This window comes from Pristiophorus japonicus, chromosome 6 (genome assembly GCF_044704955.1).
Source record: "Pristiophorus japonicus isolate sPriJap1 chromosome 6, sPriJap1.hap1, whole genome shotgun sequence".
Taxonomy (NCBI): domain Eukaryota; kingdom Metazoa; phylum Chordata; class Chondrichthyes; family Pristiophoridae; genus Pristiophorus; species Pristiophorus japonicus.
The window spans coordinates 168,387,607-168,396,527 of NC_091982.1; positions in this window are offsets into that span (position 1 = coordinate 168,387,607).

Here is an 8,921-nt window from a genome sequence, read left to right on the forward strand (position 1 = left end):
GCCGCCTGCTCTCTACCTGATCATGCAGGTTGGAGTGAACCAGCGATAGTCTGGTTTTAAGTGTTCTTTTCATGAGTAGCTCAGCCGGGGGCACCCCTGTGAGCGACTGGGGTCTCGTGCAGTAGCTGAGCAGTACTCGGGACAGGCGGGTTTGGAGTGAGCTTTCTGTGACTCGTTTGAGGCTCTGTTTGATGGTTTGTACTGCCCGCTCTGCCTGCCCATTGGAGGCTGGTTTAAACGGGGCCAAGGTGACATGTTTGATCCCATTGCGGGTCATGAATTCTTTAAATTCGGCACTGGTGAAACATGGCCCGTTGTCACTGACCAGTATGTCAGGCAGGCCGTGGGTGGCAAACATGGCCCTCAGGCTTTCAATGGTGGCGGGGCGGTGCTTCCCAACATCATTTCACATTCAATCCATTTTGAAAAAGCATCCACCACCACCAGGAACATTATACCAAGAAACGGGCCCGTATAGTCGACATGGATCCTCGACCATGGTCTGGAGGGCCAGGACCACAAACTTCGTGGTGCCTCTCTGGGCGCGTTGCTCAACTGAGCACACACACTGCATTGCCGTACACAGGAATCTAAGTCAGAGTCGATACCGGGCCACCACACGTGGGATCTGGCTATCGCTTTCATCATTACTATACCCGGGTGTGTGCTGTGGAGATCCGAGATGAATGTCTCCCTACCCTTTTTGGGTAGCACTACACGGTTACCCCACAACAGGCAGTCTTCCTGAATGGACAGCTCGTCCTTTCACCGCTGGAACAGTTTGATTGGCTCTTGCATTTCAACGGGGATGCTGGCCCAGCTCCCATGCAATACACAGTTTTATATTAGGGACAGCAGAGGATCTTGGCTGGTCCAAGTCCTAATCTGGCGGGCCGTGACAGGTGATTTATCATTTTCAAATGCTTCCATGACCATCAACAATTCTGCGGGCTGTGCCACCATCAACAAGTTTGCAGGCGGCGCCATTTCCACCCTGTGCGGATGCTCTCAGTTGGATGCTCTCCAACTGACAGCATCCGCACAGTTCTCGGTGCCTGGCATGTGGCAGATGGTATAGTTATATGCTGATAGCGCGAGTGCCCACCTTCGTATGCAGGCTGAGGCATGAGTATTTATCCACTTGTTTTCAGCGAACAGGGATGTGACGGGCTTGTGTTCGGTTTCCAGCTCAAATTTGAGGCCAAACAGGCACTGATGGATTTTCTTTACCCCAAACACACACGCTAATGCCTCTTTCTCAATCATGCTGTAGGCCGACTCGGCCTTAGACAAGCTCCTGGAAGCATAGGTGATAGGTTGCAACTTCCCCGCAATGTTAGCTTGTTGTAATACACACCGGACGCCGTCCGATGACGCGTCACATGGTAGGAAGTTACCAAAATAGTTGAGGAGTCCCAGGAACGACCGCAGCTCCGTGACGTTCTGTGGCCTGGGTGCGTTCCAGATAGCCTCTGTCTTGGCATCTGTGGGCCGAATGCCATCCGCCACAATCTTTCTCCCCAAAAACTCCACTTCTGTTGCCATGAAGACGCATTTTGACCTCTTCAGCCTCAGCCCTACGTGATCCAGTCGCTGGAGGACCTCCTCCAGGTTTTGTAGGTGCTTGGCGATATGCCGACCCATGACCATTATGTCGTCCTGAAAGACCACCGTGTGTGGTACCGACTTGAGTAGGCTCTCCATGTTTCCCTGGAAGATTGCTGCAGCCGACCAAATTTTAAACGGGCATCTGTTGTAGATGAACAGTCCCTTGTGCGTGTTGATGCAGGTGAGGCCCTTCGAAGACTCCTCCAGCTCCTGCGTCACATAGGCCGAAGTCAGGTTGAGCTTGGTGAACGTCTTGCCTCCTGCCAGCGTCGCAAATAGGTCATCTGCCTTAGGTAGCGAGTATTGGTACTGTAGCGAGAAACGATTAATAGTTACTTTATAATCACCGCAAATCCTGACCGTGCCAACACTTTTGAGTACTGGAACAATCGGCCCTCCCGCTGAATTCCACTGGGGGGATGATGCCCTCACGATGCAGCCTGTCCAGCTCGATTGCCACTTTCTCCCTCATCATGTGAGATACCGCTCGCGCCTTGTGGTGAATGAGTTGTGCCTCTGGGACCAAGTGGATCTGCACCTTCGCCCTGGAAAAGTTTCCAATGCCTGGCTCAAAAAGGGAAGGAAATTTGTTAAGAACCTGTGTACATGAGGCCTCAGCGACATGTGATAGCGCTCGGATGTCATCCCAGTTCCAGCGAATTTTGCCTAGCCAGCTCCTTCCAAGCAGTGTGGGGCCATTGCCTGGGACAATCCAGAGTGGCAGTTCATGCACCGTGAACTCATAGGTGACCTTGACCATGGCGCTGCCCAGGACAGTGATAAGCTCTTTGGTGTACGTTCTTAGTTTCGTGTGATTGGGGCTCAGGACTGGTCTGAATGCCTTGTTGCACCACAGTCTCTCAAACATCTTTTTACTCATGATGGATTGGCTAGCACCAGTGTCCAGTTCCATGGCTACAGGTAAGCTAATCAATTTTACGTTTAGCATTATGTCGAAAATGTGTGCACTCCATATACTTCAGCATCTGCCTCCTCTCTCTGAGGCTCGAAATTGGTTTGATCCACCATGGACCGATCTTCCTCTGCCATGTGGTGGTTAGCAGGTTTTGCAGAGCTTGCAGCTCGTTTGCAAGCTCGTTGGAGGTGCCCCATTGTTCCACAGCTCTTGCAAACATAACCTTTGAAGTGGCTTGAATAGGCTGAATGGAAGCCTCCACAACACCAATAAGGTGTGAATTGCCTTGCATTCATCCTTTGTTGGAGACTCTGAGTCATCTGGGTCACCTGAGGCCTGCTGGCAGTTGCAGACTCGTGGGGTCTGCCCTGTACATTTCTGCTCGCAAATACAGTTCCAGTTAATTTATGAACATTGCTAGCACTTGTGTGCTGAGAGATTTATTTGGTGTTATCACTGGTGGACATAAACGCCTGTGCTATCGCAATGGCCTTACTGAGGGTCGGTGTCTCTACAGTCAAAAGTTTTCGTAGGATGGTCTCGTGGCCAATGCCCAGTACAAAAAAGTCTCTGAGCATTTGCTCCAGGTAGCTATCAAACTCACATTGTCCTGCAAGTCGCCTTAGCTCGGCGACGTAGCTCGCCACTTCCTGACCTTCAGATCGCTGGCACGTGTAGAACTGATACCTCGCCATCAGCACACTCTCCCTTGGGTTAAGATGCTCCTGAACCAGTGTACACAGCGCCTCATATGACTTATCTGTGGGTTTCACCAGAGCCAGAAGATTCTTCATGAGGCTGTAGGTCGGTGCCCCGCAGACTGTGAGGAGGACTGTTCTACTTTTTGCAGCGTTTCCTTCTCCGTCCAGCTCGTTGGCTACAAAGTACTAGTCTAGCCTTTCGACATAGGCTTCCCAGTCCTCCTCCTCCAAGAATTTCTCCAGGATGCCCACAGTTTGCTGCATCTTTGCATTGGATTCGTATTCTCGTTGCCAGCTATTGTGTTCCTAACACAGATGAGGCTGCACACAGGGAGGTTAAAGTAATAGTGACCTCAGTCTTTAATAAGACACTCCAGAGTGAGGAACAGGCCTTCGGGTCCGGCTTATGCAGAGTGCTCCCAAGGGATGCTGGGATTCCTTGGGACTTCAGGGGATGAGCTCCCTGGTGGCAGAACATGGGAGCGCATGCTTTACAGATACACAACAGAATGAACCTGCCCCTCTTACCTCCAAACCTCACTGAACTTTATGTGGCACCGCGGTGCCAGGCATAGGAGCATGACGCAAAAGGAAATACAAGTATACGCTGCACAAGGAATATCGGAAACTACTTACACAGTATAAGTAGCATAGATATATATGAGCTGTATAATACAAAACATGTTCCTCCATCCATCTAATTTAATCTTGAATATGGACATAGCTTTGTTTCAACCACTAACCCTGGAAGTGAATTCCACAGCCTCACAACTCGAAGTAAATTAGTTTCTCCTGCCCTCTTGTATTTATATCCCATGGAAATCAGTAAACAAGGAAAAGATGATCGAGTTTATCAGGCTTTACCTACTGCGTTGCAGGTCAGCATTTCATGAAGTTCAGATCCTTACAAAAGCAAAATACTGCGGATGCTAGAATTTGAAATAAAAAAGAGAAAATGCTGGAAATCTCAGCGGGGTCAGGCAGCATCTGTGGAGAGAAACAGATCCTTAGGTTGCTTCTGATTCCATATTTGAAAGCCTCAGTCCATCGAGCCCTAAACCTTTAAAATAATCAAGTTCCCTTTAGGAAAAATCCTTCTGCCTCAAGACACAAGAATGCTACCTACTGAACTAAGCAGAAACTTAAAAGAAGCTCCTTTAACCTCATGCTTAGTTCAAAGTTTCCTCTTACCCTATATTCCTGATCTAATTAGAAAAAAACTTATTAGATTTCACTTTATGTGCTTCACTCATTAAAAGATTGATTTATTTTTTGTTCTCAGGATGACAGGTCTGTATTTATTGCCCATCCCTAGATACCCTGAGAAGGTGGCGGGGGACCTTTTCCTTGCATTGTAATCTTTTTGATAATGGTATTCCCACAATGGTGCGAGGTAGTGAATTATTTTATTTTGACCCAGTGATGATGAAGGAATTGCTTTATACATTCAAGTCGGAGCGGTGCGTGACTTGAAGGGGAATTTTGAGTTGATGAAGTTCCTTTGATATTGCTGCCTTTGTCTTTTTTGCGGACAAACATCATGGGGCTGGGAAATGCTGTCAAGGTAAGCTGGTGAGTGTCTACAGTGTATCCTCTAAATACTACTTACACAGCCATAATGCACCAGTGGAGAAGGGGGTGAATAGTGCATCCAGTGGCAAGGAGGGCAATGAAGCAGTCTGCTCTATTCCTGATGATGTCGTGCTTCCTCACCTTTGTTGTAGCAGCACCCATTCGGGGGAGTACTCAATCACAATTGAGCCTTGCAGATGGTGAAGAGGCTTTGAGCAGTCAAGAGGTGAAACACTCATTGCTGAGTATCCAGCCTCTGCCCTGCTGTTGTAGCCACGTTGTTGATATGGCTGGTCCAGTTCAGCTTCCAAGTTAGTGGTGACCCCGAATACGTTGATGGTGGGGTAACTCAACGATGGTGGTGTTTTTGATGGTTAGGGGAATAGCTTGGGCCAGGTCATTCCCTGGCAATTATGTGGTATAAATAACATTTACTCTCATTTTCTAATCTGGTATGGGAGAATAATCTCAGCTCCCTTGTCCTGTTTTCATGCCACAGTGATGTAATCCTAGGAATTAAATCTTCTGCTCCTTCTCTAATGCCTCATTGGAGGCTGGGGCTCGCCTTTATGCCATATTCTACAGTCTCACTCATAAATTGTATGGCTACTTAGACACAATCCTCTTGGCAGTGCACCCTGAAGACTAACTGTAGCGTCTCACAAACTATTGGCTACCATCACCTCCATCAAATGTGATTATTCTTTGCACAGTTAGTGTTAGACCTAAGTGGAGGAAGAGCATCCGGGAGGGCGCTGAGCACCTCGAGTCTCGTCGCCGAGAGCATGCAGAAAACAAGCACAGGCAGCAGAAGGAACGTGTGGCAAACCAGACTCCCCACCCACCCTTTCCTTCAACCACTGTCTGTCCCACCTGTGACAGAGACTGTAATTCCCGTATTGGACTGTTCAGTCACCTGAGAACTCACTTTTAGAGTGGAAGTAAGTCTTCCTCGATTTTGAGAGACTGTCTATGATGATTGCATTCTTTGATTATTTATAAGAAAATCAGTTTCATGCAATTTCTTAACAGAAAAAAATGCTATGTTGAGATATTGCTTCTCCACAATTACAAAACCTTTAAAGCAAAAACATGTCATTTCCTGCCTAACACAGCTTTAACAGATAATAGGGATTTGCATTAATATGTACACATACATTGAACACCATTTGACAAGCATTGGCCAGTTCCTGATTCTCCTTTGAATAATATCTGACTCGTACACTCCACTCCATCCACACAATTTTATACTATCAGGAAACCTGTCATTGCTTCAGCTAAACCATTCGGATTGTGAAAGCAGAGGTCTATGAATTGACCTCTCGGAAACGCTGACAATTAGTTCAATCCCAGTTTGAATAATGACCTTTCAGAATGATCCTCTGTTTCCTATTGTCAAACTTCCGTTTGTTTCTTCTTTGTCTCCACAGATGAAAGATAAAAGCTCCAGAAATTTTGGGGCCAAGTTTCCGCCTGATTTGCTCCTGTTTTTTTGGAGCAACTGGTTTAGAATGGAGTATCTTAGAAATCTGAATTCTCGGCATTTAGTTTGCTCCAGTTCTAGTCAGTTAGAACAGTTTCACTTTGGAACAGAATTTTTTTTTCAAAAGGGGGCGTGTCCGGCCACTTATGCCTGTTTTCAAAGTTTAGGCAGTGAAAACTTACTCCAAACTAACTTAGAATGGAGTAAGTGAAGATTTTTGTACGTTCGAAAAAACCTTGTCTACACTTTAGAAAATCAGGCGTAGGTTACAAATTAGGCGTAGGGAATGGGGGTGGTGGTGGTTTAAAGGGAAGTTTACAAACATTAAACACTTCAGTTTTACAAATAAAGAGCCATCATCAATAATAAATGATAAATACTCAATAAATCAACCAATAAATCAATCCAAAAAAATTAATAAGAAATGAAACATTTTAAAAAATCAATAAATAAAACATTTTCTACTTACCGACTGCAGCACCGGGAGTCCTCCAACAGCGTGCTGGGATGCTCCCCTCAGTGTGTCTCTGTCAGTGTCTCTATCTCTCTGTCTGTCTGTGTGTGTGTCTCTCACTCTCTGTCTGTCAGTGCCTGTGTTTCTGACAGCAAGGGGAGGGGGAGAATGGGGGTGGGAGGGGGAGGGGGAGAAGGGGGGTGGGAGGGGGAGAAGGGGGTGGGAGGGGGTGGGGGAGAAGGGGGGTGGGAGGGGGAGGGGGAGAAGGGGGTGGGGGGAAGGGGAGAAGTGGGGGGGAGGAGGAGAAGGGGGGAGGGGGAGGGGGAGAAGGGGGGAGAAGGGGGGTGGGAGGAGGAAGGAGGAGGGAGGTCGAGGGGGGTGGGGTGGGGGGGGAGGAGGAGGTGGGGGGAGGAGGGGGGGTGGGGAGGGAGTGGGGGGGGAGGAGAAGGGGGGCAGGAGGAGAGGGGAGAAGGGGGGGAGAAGGGGGGGAGAAGGGAGAGAGGGAAGGAGAGAGGAGGGATGGAGGGAAGGAGAGAGGAGGGAGGGAGGGAAGGAGAGAGGAGGGAGGGAAGGAAAGCGAGGGGGGGGAAGGGAGAGAAGGAGGCTGAATGGCTGGGCCCAAGACTTCGGGCTGGATTTACAGGTAGGAGGCGTCGGGTCTCGGGGGGGGGTAGTGGAGGTTCGGGGATGGGGGGGGGGGGGAAGAGTCACAGAGGTCCGGGTGGGGGCGGAGAGTCGCGGAGGTCTGGGGGGGGGGGGAGGGGAGCGGAGGTCAGGTCACCGGGGGGTGCGGGGGTCGGGTCGCCGGGGGGGGGGGGCGGTGGGAAGCAGAGGTCGAGTCGCAGAGGTCCGGGGGGGGGGGGAGAGCGGAGGTCCGGTTGGGTGGGAGGAGCCTTATCCACGCAGCCCCAGTGAGGCCATTTGGCCAGGGCTAGGGGCTGCGTGCTTTGGGCCCCTCCCACAGTTTTGGGCGCCTGGAGCTACTGCACATGCGCGCCCACTGTAGTGCGCATGTGCAGAGGTCCAGGGACTGTTTTCAGCGCAGGGACCTGGCTCTGTCCCCTACAGCTCGTGCTGCGCCCATCGCCCAGCTCCAGAGGGCCTGCAGGGAGCCGGAGAATAGGTAAGTTTTTTTTCGGCGCACTTTCTGGCGCGAAAAACGGGTGTCCAGGTCCGGGCTGCGCCGTTTTAGGCGCGGCCCGAAACCTGGGCCCATAGCCGTGCTTTGCATGACTTTTTGGGTATAGGTCAAACCATTACATTGGAGTTCCTTGTTATTTGAATTTTTGTTTCAAAGGTTCATTGTTTTAAATGTAGATTCCAAGGATATAGTCTACACCTTTTAACAAAGGACAACTTTCCCACATTACAATAGTGACTACACTCCAAAAGTACGTCATTGGCTGTAAAGCACTTTGAGATGTCCGGTGGTCATGAAAGGCTCTATATAAATCCAAGTCTTTCTTTCGTATGATGTTTTCCAGTTCAATCACATATCAGCAAAACTGTAGTTCTTTCATAATAATTACACTTAGAACCCTTGTAGAATTAAGATCATCCTCAATGACTGACCTACAATGAAAAATTAAATGAAGCAGCTCAGAAAATAGCATATTTTAAGTAATGCAGCAGATTCTTAATTCTGGACACCTGTCATGAGTAACATATTTCCTTCATCCAATTATTTCTATCAAGCTATCTGTAGAATATATGGAGAAATTAACTAGTGATTGAGCCAATGATTCCATTCATTCATTTTATAGGTATTGACAGTTGAAAAATTCCCCCTAACCTATTTAATAGGTCAAGGCCACTACCTTCGAAATCGGAGCACAGTGGATTCCTTTATTGGTCAAACCTTCACAATTACCAAATTGTTAGTCCAATCATTTCCTCCTCTATTTTCCTATCTTTTTTGGTCATGCAAATCTTTCTTAATGATGGGAATGGGTCGGGCTTCTATAGTAATTGTGTGCAGGGAATGAGATGGGACAAGGAGGAAACTGTTGTTGTAAAGACCCTGGTTCAATTTTACAACCTTGTGTGGTTGCATCAATGTTTCGCAATCAACAGAGTGAAGCCATTTTATAAAGGTATCAAGCTGCTATCAAAAATATAGGCAGAATGAATGATATTAAGATTAACATCCATCTGATGGCAGATAATTTTACCAACAGACACTGCCTG